At 37.7% G+C, this 15429-nt stretch overlaps 1 pseudogene; it reads left to right on the top strand.

Annotated features, from left to right (window-relative positions):
- The first annotated feature begins 13972 nt into the window (after positions 1–13972).
- LOC113197618 (large ribosomal subunit protein eL8 pseudogene) lies at positions 13973–14462 on the top strand (annotated as a pseudogene).
- Positions 14463–15429: the final 967 nt, after the last annotated feature.

The following is a 15429-nucleotide window of genomic DNA, read 5'->3' as shown; positions in this document are numbered from 1 at the left end:
GAGTTGGAAATGGTCAGGGGATTTGGAAAAAGGGCTACTGCTATAGGATGAAAATTGATTGTTGGCTTTTTATCCTAGTTTTTCTCAGTACTTAAATAAACAGTGGATATTTTAAAACTCATTTTAAAAGATGGAGGAAAGAGGAGGCTCACTAGATGAGCTGATTTTAGTATTAACAGGTGCCATTGTCTTCCTAATTGTTACTAATTAAATATTTGATTTGTAATAAAAAGTGTACCCACTAATAGTTATGTGTGTATATATTTGTAAATATATACATATATACTGTATGAGTAATTTTATAGAGAACTGGAAAATCCAGGAAAGTATAAAGAAAAAAATTAAAAATGCTCATTATCTTACCATCTAGCATTGTACCAATATTATATTAATAGTCGTTATTTTCTTGAGTCTTTGTTTCTCTGCAAATGTAGATATATATGAATTTGGTCTATAAATAAATTTGTGTTATTTTTCCTTTAACATAATATGAACATTTTATTATGTTTTAAGTCAGCCTTATAAGCATGCATTTATACATTTACACAATAATCTGTATCACAACATTTCCATTCTTTCCCTTATGGTTGAACTTGTTTTCTTTTCCTAATTTTTTTTTTTTGTAAGTGGCATGCAGAAAATTTTTAACTTTACTTGATTGAAATCTTACTTAAATATTTTGATTTAACCATTACTTTTTGACATCTATAGTAAAACAGTTAGCTGTAAGGAGAAGATGAAATAAAAAATCATTTTTTTTTTTTTTGCTTTCTATCCTTTTGCTTTGTATGCAGGAGCTTTTCACTAGAGTTGTGCAGTGTCCCGAATAAAGCAACTACCAACTGTGATCTAATCAATGGGTTATTGGACACAGTGATGGAAAATGTGAATTAATGTGTGAAAAGAACATCATCTACGCTCCAGATCATGACATGTTCTGCCTCATATTCATTAGATGTCCATTTGATGACATTTATTCTTAGAGTGGCTTTAGCCTCCTAATTCTACTTCTTCTGGATACCGATTGCCCAACTCCAGTCATTATCAACATTCTTCTGTCTATACTTAATTCATTCCCCATACTTTCTGTTTGACACTAATTTGTATCTCACACCCCAATATAACATAAATATTTCCATATCTCCAGAAAAATCCCTTCAGACCCCTTTCCATGCAAGTCTTCAGTCCCTCTCTCCCAAAAGTCAGCCAGATTCTGATATTTTTCAACTTATATAGGCTCACTAAATTAGCTGTTTTTAGCACTAACTTAACAGGTACCGTTGTCTTCCTCAGGAAGCCCAGAGAGAACTTGCTTTTACCTTAGACATTAATTACATGAATCAATTCATATCATACAGGATGTACTCTTATGGGTTCAATTTCTTTACTTAGCATTATGTCTGTGAGATCCATCCCTGTGGTTGCATTTATTGGCAGTTTGTCTATTTTTGTTGCTGAATAGAATTTTACTGTAGAAATATGTGGAAAATTTGTTTATTCATTCAACTACTCTCTGGCTTTGGGTTATTCCCAGCTTGGGGCTATAAGTATTCTTGTATAAGTCTTTATGTGAACAGATGTTTTCAAATTCCCTTGGGTAAATATATATAAGAATAGAATTGCTAGGTCAAAGGGTAGGTATATTTTAACTTTATAAGAAACTGTCAAACTTTTTTCCATTTCTGCCAACCATGTATAAGAGTGCTGATTGTTGTACATCCTTGTCAACATTTGCTGTTGTCAATCTTTTTAAGTTTAGCCATTCTAGTGCATGTGTAGTGGTATCTTTGTGATCTTATTTTGTATTTCTCTGATGACTAACAATGACAAGCACTTTTCCTTATATTTATTGTCCATTTAACTTTCTTTGTGACATATTTGTTTAAGGGACACTTAGGTTTTTTTAAAGAACATATTGAGCTAACTTTACATTCTAGGCACTGTTCATTTGGTCATGCCAGGGTTTAGTCTAGAAGTATATTTCTTAATGTAGGGTACACAGAAAAACTCTGCAGGGTTGAAGCTTGATTCTGGGCTCTGTTGTAGATTTCTCTATCATCTGTGGAGCCTCTTCCAACTCTGTGGTGTGACTCATTTCATAGTACTTGCTTTCTGAACTTCTCCCTGGCTGGATTGTGATTCCCTTTGCGTTTTCTCTGTCTAGGGCCAGGTTTACTATTAAGAAACAATTAATAAGCACCTTAGTGGTCTTTAGCTGTAACTTATAATAATTTAACATCTGAAAATTTCACAGAGAGCTCCGGATCCCATTTTAACCCAGAGTCATGAAAAACTAAAAATACCCCAATAATATTTTGAAGCATTGGAATTGCATTGAGAAGTCATATGTTTTGGGATTGCCAAGTGACACCAACATTATTCATAGAAAATTAGGAGCCTTTGAAATGAGGTTGTGATTTAATATCTAAATCACTGTACTTATGCTACAAGCTAAATAATGTTCCTCAAAGTATGGTAAAGGTAGGCAGTTAATAGTTTGTAGACTGGCTCCAGACCATAGGCTACTCTTGGAGCAGGCTTGATTCAGAACTGAATCTGGAGCCAGACTACATGTGTTTGAATTCTAGCTCCATCACTTGTTTGGTGGATGGTACTGATGAGGCTTTTTTGCTTCAGTTTCCTCATTTATAAAGCAGACATAATGATGATAACAATACCTGTTGCATAGGATTATGATAAAGATTAAATGAGCTAAAATGTTAAGGGTGCTTACAAAAGTATCTGACATATGGTAAATGCTATTATCATTAATATCATCTCGTAAAACCTATATCAGGCAGGCCACATTCAGTTGTAACTAACAGAAACACTCCAAGTTGACTTAAACAGAAAAGGATGATGTTGGGTATTTGTAACCAGATGAACATATGATGTGGTTTAGATCTTCACTGCTTTCTTCTGTGTTGGTTCTGTTATCAGATGGATTCTTCCTGTGGGTACCAAAATGGCTGCCACCTTCTCTAGTTGCCTTTTACCAGTTTAGCAATCCAGTGGAATGACAACCCTAACATCCTTCTTCCCCCAGTTTTTGGTTGATACTTTCACTAGCCTGGCTTAGTTTATGTCTTGAGTCCACCAGTATTAAACGAACTAAAAATTCAGAAGAGGTGATTCTTTGAAGACAAATGCAGGGATATAATCAGAATAAGAGAAAGAGAGAGAGAGGGAGGCTGTTTTTGTTAAGTGATAGAGGAAACAGGTTAAAACCTACTAGTTGATGGGATGGGTAATGGTTTTGATTGATGGTGGAATTTTTAGGAAAAAAATGTCCCAGAAGAGATGATACTATTTCCTTCCTGGAAGAATGGAGAAGAATGTTGTAGGTGGTGACCTAATAAAAAACCTTCATTTGGGGCTTTTAAAATATGATCTTTTTCACAACAGGGTATAATTTTTTTTTTTTGAAATTGTTTTAGACTATTTTTTGCTGCTATAACAGAGAACCTGAAACTGAATATTTATGAAGAACATGGTTTTCATGGTTCTGGAGGCTGGAAGGGCAAGCATCAACATCTGGCAAAGGCCTTTATGCTGTACCCTCTGAAGAGGAGGAATGGCACATCCTCACATGGCAAAAGGTCAAGGACAAGAGAGAGAGCAAGAGGAACTCCATCCCTCTGTCAAGCCCTTTATAACAACATTAATCTATTCATGAAAAAAGAGCCCTCATGACCTAAACACCTCCCACTGGGCACCACCTCCCAACCCTGTTGCTTTGGGACTAAGTTTCCGAATATAAATTTCTGGGGGACACATCTAAATCATGGAAGAAACATTTAGCAAAAAAAAAAAAAATGCCTTTATGAAATTAGCCAACATAAACCAGAAGAGCCCAACCTCTCACCAGTAAGAAACTTGAGTAGTCCAAACGTGGAAAAGCTGAGTTCAGTGTTCACAGATGGGACACCTGCAATGTGAGGGGAAAACAGGCATTGACGTTTAGCTCAAACCAAATGAGAAGCTGAGGGGGTGCCCCTTCCATTGCATCATTTATTGGGAAATTCTGTGCTGACTGAGAACTATGTAGGTTCTTTGTATGATGTGATGGAGGAAATGATCAGGGTTGTGAGTGTTCTTCTCATTTTTGCCTTTAATGCTTGCCAGGTTATAAGAGTCTGAGAATAAATTAGTTGATGCAGGGTATGGAAACTTGGTTTATTTCTCTGCAGGCAGATGGCTAGGTCATGGAAACTTGTTGGAAAGATGGGATTTATTGAAATGCTTTCTTATATCAAGGGCTTTCTTGGGATTAGGGGGCTTTAAGAGAACAGATTTATTGGGTCCCAGAAACTTACAAGATTGTGCTTCCTTACTGATGAGAGAAGACATTTGAACATATTCATCTTGAAATTTCAGAAGAAAAACCAAGATGTAGTGATATGGTTAAAGGAGTGTAGGAATTCACACTCATACACCACAGGTACAGGGGTACTTCTCATTTCCCATTGCCAAATTGTTTTTGAGTTCTCCAGAATCACAAAATTTGAAGAATCACATGGCTGTTTACTAGAGATAAAGCCCAATTAGCAGACCAATCTCACCAGTTCTGTGTAGAAAAAAAGTGACTCCTACTTTAAATTTCTGCAATTGTCAATTGGAAAATAAGTCTCAGGGTGTATCTGGATTAGCATTCTCTTTCAGATTACCTTAATTTAAAGAGGAAGTTCTTGAGTCGAATTCTAATTCTACCCATCAAGATGAAAAATATCATCAGAATTTTGCAGATAAGTATGTGAATTTCAAATAATCTGTAAATGTGGCTAGACTTTAGGAAATATTTGAATCAACCTGGCTTTATAATACAAACTGGAAATTATAAAATAGAATTCATACTGCACTGAGAACATTAGAAAGCTGATACTGGTATTGGGTTGAATCCACATTGAAAATACTGAATGATTTTCAAGCATGGTTTAAGATTCCTTGCTACTCAAACTGTGGTCCATGGACCAGCATCATAGGCATAAACTACAAGCTTATTATAAATGTAGAATCTCAGCCTATTCTCCCTTTCTCAAACCTACATTTTAAGAACATGAATCTTAATAAATTCTCCAAATTATTCCAATGTCCAATGCACACTAAAATTATTTATTTATTTATTTATTTTTATTAGTTACACATGACAGTACAATGATCTTGACAATTCATACATTTGACTAGTTGAATTTTTTTTCTTTTCCTACATCAGGCAACTGAAATGATGATGAAAACTAGATTTCTATGTCTACCTCAGAGTTTTTGAATTAGAAACTTTAGCAGACTGGGATTCCGAGTACGTAATAAATTCCCAAGGAATTCTACTGAGTGATCTGATTTTACTATTCATACTGGATTCTCTGTTTCTTAATGTGAATTCTCATTGATTTCATTAAAAGTCATTAATAGTTAGCCCTAAATCCCTGTGTGTTTTTATCTAGGTAAAGTTGATGGAGCTGCTTTATGTTTTGTTGCTAAGATTATAAATTTTTAAGTGGTTAACAAATAATATTTCACTAGTGGTATCAATAAAAAACTCATGTGACTCCCCTTAGCTTCAGGAATTTCTGACATTGTGGTCACTAAAGGAAAAAAATGTGTGCTATTTGGCTACCATGAAACTTCTTTGATCATAACTATTTGGGTACATGTATTATCTTTACTTCTAGGTTCTAAAGGAGGTACACACTTTTTATTTAAAGCTAGTAAAATTATTATTATAAGTAACTCGAAGAAAGCAAACTTAAAAGTATAAATACTTAATAAATTCTGGAGATTAAAATCTTGGAAAAGGGAGACCTCATTGAACATGTGTTGAGAATTGAGATTGATGTGGTAAAACAGGGAACTGAGTTTGTTCTTGAGGAGGACATTTCAGATAGAGGAACCATGAGTACAGAATCAGAAGAGGATAGCATGGAGTATGTTCACAGAATAAAGAGCAGTCTATAGTTTAGTGGCTATATAATAAGGTATAAATAAAATATATGTGGGACTTAACTCATAAAATAAACACAGGTTGTTGTTTTGAGAAGAGTAAACAATAGGATGAGGATTTGGACTTCATTATTTGGGCAGTTAGGAACTGGGTGCTGTGGGCAGGGATATGACCGACCTCTGTCTTTGCAAGACTTATATGGTAAAAGAACTCTGAAGGTGAAAGGAGATGCAGAAAGGAGACACAGTGAGATTATTAAGGCAGTGGCAATGGGAAAGGAAAAGAGGAAACAGATTAAAGGTCATCCATGGATTTGAACTATGATGGCAGCAGTAGGAATAATAAAAAAAAAAAAAGTGGGGAGAAGGTGAAAAGTTTTGGGGAGATTGAATTTATAAGAATTGATCTCTGTAAGCTCTTAGCCAAACTAACCAAGATAAAAAAAAATAATAGAATTAGAGATGAAAAAGGAGAAATCAAGATAGAGACATCCAGCAGGTCATTAAGGACTATTTTGAAAGGTTATACTCCACTAAATTGGAAAACCTAGAAGAAATGGATACATTTCTAAACAAATACAATCTGTCAAAACTGAATCAAGAGGACATGGAAAACCTAAACAGATCAATAACTTGTAATGAGATACAAGTGGTAATAAAAAGCCTTCCAACAAAGAAAAGCCCAGGATCAGATGGATTCTTAGCTGAATTCTACTAAACCTTTAAAGAAGATACTCCTCAAATTATTCCATGAAATAGAAAAGAATGGAACATTTCCAAATTAATTCTGTAAAGCCAGTATCACACTCATATCCACATCAGGTAAGAACACATCAAGGAAAGAAAAGTGCAGGCCTCTCCCTGATGAACTTAAAGGCAAAAGGACTTAACAAAATTAGCAAATCATGTTCAACACTTTAAGAAAATTGTATACCATGACCAAGTTGATTTTATTTCAGAGATACAAGGATGGTTTATTATATGCAAATCAATAAATGTAAACATCAAACTAACATAATTAAGGGCAACAATCACTTAGAAATCTCAGTAGATGCAGAGAAGGGCTTTGATAAAATTCAGCACCCATTCATGATAAAAACACTGAAGAAACTAGGAATAGAAGGAATCTACCTCAACATCATAAAGGCTATACATGAAAAAACCCAAGGCCATCCTCATAGTAAATGGTGAAAAACTGAAAACATTTCCTTTAAAATTTGGGATAAGACAAGATGTCCACTCTCACCACTCATGTAATATAGTGCTAGAAATTCTAACCAGAGCAATTAGACAAGAGAAGGAAATAAAAGGGATTTAAAATAGGAAAATAACAAGTCAAATTATCACTGTTTGCAGATGGCATGGTCCTATACCTAGAAGATTAAAAAAAAAAAAAAAGAAACTCCATGAAAAGACTGCTAGAGCTAAATAAACAAATTTGGCAAAGTAGCAGTTTACAAAATCAATATATAAAAATCAATAGCTCTCCTATATACCAACAATGAATCTGCTGACAAATAAATCAGGAAAACAATTTCATTCACAATAGCCTCAAAACAAAGATGAAATACCTAGGAACAAATCTAACCAAGGAGTTGAAAGATCCTTTCCATGAAAATTATAGAACATTGAAGAAAGAATTGAAGAAGACCTCAGGAATTGAAAAAAACCTCTCATGTTCATGGATAGGCAGCATTAATATCGTTAAAATGGCCATACTACCGAAATCAATACATAGATGCAGTGGAATTCCCATCAAAATAGCAATGACATTCTTCACAGAACAAGAAATAACAGTTCTAAAATTCATTTGGAAGTATAAAAGATGCAGAAGAGCCAAAGCAATTTTAAGGCAAAAAAGCAATGCTGGAGGCATTACGATATCTGACTTCAAATTATATTGTAGAGCTGTAGCAACAAAAACTGCAAGGTACTGGCATAAAGACAAACACACAGACCAATGGTACAGAATAGAAGACAGACAAACCTGATTCTTGACAAAGGTGCAAAAAACATCTATTGGACAAAAGACAGATTTTTTTTCTTTTCTTTGTATTGGAGACTGAACTAGGGGGCACTCAACCACTTGAACCACATCCCCAGCCCTATTTTATATTTTATTTAGAGACAGGGTCTCACTGAGTTGCTTAGCACCTTGCCTTGGCTGAGGCTGGCTTTGAACTTGCAATCCTCCTGTCTCAGCCTCCTGAGCTGCTGAGATTGCAGGTATATGCCTGGCAAGACAGCCTTTATAAAAAATAATTTTTAGATGTAAATGGACACAATAACTTTATTTTTATGTGATTCTGAGGACTGAACCTAGTGCCTCGCATCTGAGGTGAGAGCTCTACCACTGAGCTATGACCTCAGCCCCAAGACAGCCTTTGTAACAGATATGTTTATCCATATATAGAAGAATTAAACTAGAATCTTATCTTCTCACCCTGCAGAAAAATCAATTCAAAATGGATCAAAGACCTCAGAATTAGACCAGAACCTATGCAACTCCTAGAAGAAAACAAACTCAACAATCCAGGTTTTAAGCACAGGCAATTATTTTCTCAATAGGACCCCTAAAGCTCAGGAAATAATGCCAAGAATTATTGAATTGGACAGCATCAAATTAAAACCTTCTGCACTACAAAGGAAATAATTAGGAATGTGAAGAAAGAGCCCACAGAATAGGAAAAAAATCTTTGCTAGTTACTCTTCTGACAGAGGATTAATATCTAGAATATATAAAGAGCTCAGAAGACTTTACACCAAAAAAACCAAATAACCCAGTCAATGAATAGGCAAATGAACTAAGCAGACACTTCTGAAAAGAAGAAATACAGATGGCTAACAAATACACCAGAAAAATGGCCAGCATCATTAGCAATTAGGGAAATGCAAATCAAAACTACACTGAGATTTCATCTCACATCAGTCAGAATGGTAGTCATCAAGAATACAAATAATAAATGCTGGAGAGGATGTGGAGAAAAAGGGAACACTTTTACACCAGGGGTGGGATTGTAAATTAGTACAACAACTATGAAAATCAATAGGGAGGATCCTCAAAAGACTAGGCATGGAAACACCATATGACCCAGCTGTGCTATTCTCAGTATTTACCCTAAAGAATTAAAGTCATCTTACTACAGTGATACATGCATACCCATGTTATAGCAGCACAATTCACAGCAGTCAAACTATGGAACCAGCCTAGGTGTTTATCAATGGATGAAAGAACGAAGAAAATGTTGTGTGTGTGTGTGTGTGTGTGTGTGTGTGTGTGTGTGTGTGTGGAGTTTTATACAGCTCTAAAGAAAAAATGATGTTTACAGGAAAGGATAAAGTTAGAGATCATCATGTCAAGTGAAATAAGACAAACTCAAAAAGTTAAGGGTCATATGTTTTCTCTCATATGTGGAAGCTAGGGAGGAAAAAGGAAAACAAAAGTAGGAAAAAAATTTTTTCCCTAAAAATCAAAGGTAGATCAGTAGAGGAAAGGGACCAAAGGGTAGGAGACATACATGGAGGGGGATATGTGGGGGAATGATATAGACCAATTTATATTGTCATACTGTGTGCATGTACAAATGTATAAAAACAGATCCCACCAATATGTACAATATGCCCCAACAAAAATGTGGAAAAAATTTATCTCTAGCATCCTATGGGTTAAGGCTTGTGAGGTCAGACAAATTCACTTTGGATGAATGGGGAAATAGTGATAATAATAATGATAATAGTGGAAATTATAAAATCAGAATCATTACTTAGAAAATGGTAGGTGGAATGCTTAGTTGCCAGGTAGAAATGTGAGTCTACAGTGGAGAAGTTACCTACCCGAAGTGTGATAGCTGAAGCCCCTGCAGATGAGGAAATCATCCCAGGGCCGAACGTTGGGGAGACAGCCATCCATTGGACAATGATGAAAGTTAGGTGCAGAGGTTGGTGAGAGGAGGGGAAGGAGTCTTCAAGGAAATCAGATGAAGACCAGAAAGGTGGGAAAGGAATGAAGCACTGCTATGTTTCAAAAGTCAGATGGAGACTTTCAAGATATAGAGGTAAGCAACAGTGTTAAAATAGTACAGCAAAAATTGAGAAAGGTCAAATATGAAAAAAGGCCAGAGAAGAGACAGTGAAGTGGCCCGTGGTGACCGTTGGGGAAAAGGGTTTTAGGACAGCAGTTGGAACTGAAGACAAAACACAATGACTTCAACCAGTCATTTACTCAATGAGGTATTTACTCGGTGAGGAAATGAGTGCTTCAGTTTTAAGGTAGGGAGCAAAGACTCCTCTCTCAAATGACTGGTGGTGAAGGAAGGCAGAAAGAAGAAGAAGTAGAAAGAGAAGAGAAACCAGGACTACAGAACTGATCTCCACTGTCATTCTTTTTTTTTTTTTTTGTATTTTTAATGAGATGACTGGTTTATTAGAAGTCAGAGCAGATGGGCCCAAAGGGGGGAGAAGTGAATGGAGTCATTCTTGGGACGATTTATGGAAAACAGAGCTTATGAGGTCGGGGGGGGGGAGGTGGGAGAGGATGTAATCAAGTGCCAGTCTGAGAGTTATTTCTCTTTCAGGGACTGGCTGGTCTTAGGAAGAGTCACTCTCTGCTCTCAAGGATTTCAGACTAGTAAAAGAGATCAAGGCCCACCAAAAGATGTCACAGATGCCACTCCACACCACACAGACGCCCCCTCACTATGTTCTTAGATTCTCTTCTTTCTCCCTTTGCATTCAAAGCAATGATTGCCATAAAAAAATGGTGTCATTCTCTTCTCAGCTGCCTTGTCTCCATCTTTGGAACTCTTGTGGATTTTTTTCTTGTGTTCTTCCAACTTGTGTTATAATGAAAACATGAGCTTGCAGTGGGAAGAATGACTTGAGTCCTACTTACTCAAAGGGGTGATTATCTTGGGAAAGTGAACCGATTTACCTGAGTCTTAGTCCTGTTCCTCTGTAAAATTGAGGGTATTAGGTACTTCAAGAGGTGGTTGTGAGCACAAATGAGAGGATGTGGAGACAGTAAGTGAGTGCCTGCAGCATGCACTCGTAATCAGTGGGTGCTCAATAAATGTTCTTTCAGAGAAGAATGATGACAGAGACTGTATCTAACCCTCACTCTTGCCTCTTGAATAAGGAGGCTGGTATCTTCCTTAAAGATATCTTTCTTAAAAACTTACCTTTCAGGTAAGTCTCTAGCTGGATGGCTTTCCTCTTGGCAACTATTGCCACCTGTTTCTCCTAACCCCCACATTTTTGGAGGGTGCTGGGGATTGAACCCAGGGGCACTCGACCACTGAGCCACATCCCCAGCCCTATTTTGTATTTTATTTAGAGACAAGGGCTCATGAGTTGCTTAGCACCTCACTTTTGCTGAGGCTGGCTTTGTGTTCTTGATCCTCCTGCCTCAGCCTCCTGAGCTGCTAGGATTACAGGTGGGTGCCACTGCCCCGGCTTCTGTCCCTTCTTGACATCATTCTCTTTTGTGTCCTCACTGCTCTCAAGTTGCACATTCTGTAACTGTCAGCAATCACAGGCCAAGATGTGCATGATGCACTTGTTGATCTTTCAAGGAGTTCTTTAATTTAGGAGAAAATGATAGGAAAAGGGCCAAAATGCTAACAGTTGGTAGAATTTTCACATCAGTTTCTAAATCCCATAAAAGTACAGCTCCCAATACAGGCACAGTCTGCAACTGTGACCCACAGACATGCATTTTTGGCATCACCTGGTAGCTTGTAAGAGATGTAGATTCTCAGGTTCCCCTCAAGACCTTTTGAATCAAAATTTATATGTTAACAAGATCCCTGGGTGATTTATATGTTCATGAAAGTCTGAGCAGTGCAATTTTAGGGAAATAACTATTTTGCAAGTTGATGGGTGAAGATTTAATGGGAAAGTTCGCAGATCCCTGAGCACATGCAGATGTGTAATGTGTAAGGGGTGCTCAGTAACACTCTTGGTAAATCCCAGGCAGAAAGAAAAAGTCTCTTTCTCCAGGTCAATGATGAACAGTGCAATTAAGTACATGGAATTGTAGCTCAGTGGTAGAGCGCTTGCCTAGCTCATGTGAGGCACTGGATTTGATCCTCAGCACCACATAAAAATGAATGAGTAAAATAAAGGCATGGTGTTTATCTACAACTAAAAATATTAAAAAAAGAAAGTACCAACAAGCTAGCACTCTGTAGAGTACTAAAAAAGGAGGAGTTTTGTTTTAGTATGTGTGTGTGTATGTTTTTCTTTTCTTTCTTTTTCTTTTTTCTTTTTTTTTTTTTTGCTAGAGGAAAGGAACACACTACAGAGAAAGAAATAAATACAACCAGTAAGTGCATGCGTGAAAATATGGAATGGAAACACAAGGTACTTAGGAATGAAATACCTTGAGGTGGTGAAAGAAGAAATAAACAAGGAGTGAAGGGCTCTTAAACTGTACAGTACTGAAAATCTGGATGAGGGAAAAGTCGATTTCTGCAGATTGCCAGGAAGGTGTGAGTATGTGATGTATAGAGAGACAGCCCAGCTCAAGTGATTTAGCATAAAGCCAGCTTGAGAAGTTGCATGGTCCCTGTGTAACATGGTAAGCTTGTGTTTTGAATTTTCACTCAAGGACATCTTTGTACAGAAAAACAGCATGGTTTGGTTTTGTGCCCGGGTGACTGGAATGAGAGGGAGGCAGGTGGCCAAAACGGAGACTGTGGGGTTGTGTTGAGGTGTCAGTAAACAGGCAGAAGTGCTGGCCCTCAACAACAGACCCTTTTTGGGGTCCAGATGACGGGGTGAGTTTACTGTTAATCACTTTCATACAAATAGATGGAAACCATATCATAGCGCCCTGTCCCACATCATGTGGATTGGATGGTGGCCAGCGTGTGGGGTGAGTTAGGGACATGTGGCTTTTCTAGGAAGCCTCTTGAAGTGGATAGTGAGGGATGGTGATCAGCTTTAGGAAAGGGTGGAAGCAGCTATTCTAGCTCCCTTGGGTCTCACCTTGGCCAATGTTCATGAAGCAGCCCAAAGCAGGATGGGGAGGAAGGGGGTCTGGCAATCTAGGAGAAAGACAGACAAACAGGGATGGACAAAGAGACAGATGTTCATTTTTGGTTCTGTGGCAAGGCATCAAACTTTTCTAAATCTGTACTTTTCATCTGCAAAATGGGCCCTGCCTCTCCAGGATGCTATGGGTTGAATTAGTACCAGTTATGAAAAATTTCAGTCTTCAATCAAGATGGGAACTTAAAGAAGTCTTATAGGACCAAATCCCTTCCTTGTAAAGGCAAAGAACTGCTGTCAGGACAAGAGAGCAACTTGCTTCGTTACAAAACATGGGTCTCCTGATTTCCAACTGAGGCTTCAAACAGCTAGAAGTGTATTCTACTGTCATCTATGCTGAATTCTGGAGATAAAGTCACTTGTACTTTAATTTCTGAATCGCTGACCTTGTTTCCCTTCAGAGGTAAGGCAAGGACACTAGGGCTTTTAATGGTAAGTGTTTTAACAGTTGGCGATTTTGAGTCTGACTTTCCATTTTACAGACGGAAATAACCCTTACATTTCACTCACATTCTAACTTTTGGCTTGACTCATTTTTTATTAGCCGTGTCATTAATTCCAGTGAGCTCAGCACACTGTACTATTGTGGAGTTCATTGGTGTCTTGGAAAGGGCTTTGGAGTCACACAAACCTGGTTCAGATCCTGCCTCTGCCACTTATTCATTCTGTAATTCTGGGAAAGTTCCTTAACTGCTCAGAGTTAATTTTCTTTATAAGAGGGTTTTATATATCTTATGTGATTATTTGATAATGATTGAAGATATGTTATGCCGAGATGAGGATCTGGAATACAATAGGAGTTCAGTAAATGGTGTCTATCACCATAAACAAACACTTATTGAGCACCTAACTGAATGAAGTATGATGCAATTTCGGTTAGATGTAGCATGCTTGTCATGTACCTTTTCTGATCTGGAGGCATTTACATTGCACATAGTAAAACCAGTAATTTAATAATCCATCATCTCTTCTCCAGCTGCCTAAGATGCTGAAAGGAAAGAAGATCAATGGGAAGAAGGTGGCCTTGGACACTGCTGTCAGGAAGAAGCAGGAGGCCCAGAAGGTGGCTGATCGTCTGTTTAAGAAAAGGCCTAAAACTTTTGGCACTGGATAGGACATCTGGCCCAAAGAGACCTCACCCTCTTTGTCAAATGGCCTAAGTACATCCTTCTGCAGAGGCAAAGGGCTGTCCATTATTAGCAGCTGAAAGTGCTCCCTGAGATCCACTGGTCATTCAGACCTTGGACACCAAACAACTGCCCCCTGCTTAAGGTAGTCCTAAGGAAAGACAAGAGGTGAAGTAAGGAAAGAAGCAGAGACTGCTGACCAGGGCTAAGAAGAAAGCTGCTAGCAAAGTGGATGTCCCCACTAAGAGACCACCAAGTCCTTGAGCAGGAGTTAATACTGTCGGCACCTTGAAGGCAAACAAGGAGCCTTACCTGGTGGTAACTGCACATGACATGGAACCCATCTGACCGCTTCTCTCCTTCCTTACCCTGTTGGGTAAGGTGAAGACCCCCTATGATGTCATCAAGGAGAAGACTGGACTGAAATGTCTAGTCCACAGGAAGATGTACAACACTGTTGCCTGAGTATAGATTGGCTAGGAAGATAAAGGATTACGGTGGATTAGGCCCCAACTTTCTTAATAAAACTCCTGTAGTGCAAGAATTAAAACCAAGAATCAATAAATGGGATGAATTCAAACTAAAAAGCTTCTTCTCAGCAAAAGAAACAATCAGTGAGGTGAATAGAGAGCCTACAGAATGGGAGCAAATTATTACCACATGCACATCAGAGAGAGCACTAATCGCTAGGATATGTAAAGCACTCACAAATCTTAACACCAAAAAACCCCAAATAACCCAATCAATAAATGGGCCAAGGAACTGAGCAGAAGAGGATATGAAAACAAATGAAAAAATGCTCAACATCTCTAGCAATTACAGAAATGCTGATCAAAACTACTCTAAGATTTCATCTCACTCCAGTCAGAATGGCACACATCAAGTATTGGCGAGGATGTGAGGGGAAAGGCACACTCATACATTGCTGGTGGGACTGAAATTGGTGCAACCAATCTGGAAAGCAGTATGGAGATTCCTTGGAAAACTGGGAAAGGAACCACCATTTGACCCAGTTGTCTTACTCCTTGGTTTATACACAAAGGACTTAAAAAACAGCATATTACAGGGACATAGTCATATCAATATTTATGGCAGCACAATTCACAATAGCTAAATTATGGAACCAACCTAGATGCCCTTCAGTAGATGAATGGATATCGAAACTTTGGTATATATATTCCATTGTGTGTGTGTGTGTGTGTGTGTGTGTGTGTATACACACACACACACACACACAATGGAACATTTATCAGCATTAAAAGAGAATAAAATCATGGCATTTGCAGGTAAATGGATGAAGTTGGAGAATATAATG

This window comes from Urocitellus parryii, chromosome 6 (genome assembly GCF_045843805.1).
Source record: "Urocitellus parryii isolate mUroPar1 chromosome 6, mUroPar1.hap1, whole genome shotgun sequence".
Classification (NCBI taxonomy): Eukaryota; Metazoa; Chordata; class Mammalia; order Rodentia; family Sciuridae; genus Urocitellus; species Urocitellus parryii.
This window is presented reverse-complemented; position numbering and strand designations above follow the sequence as displayed.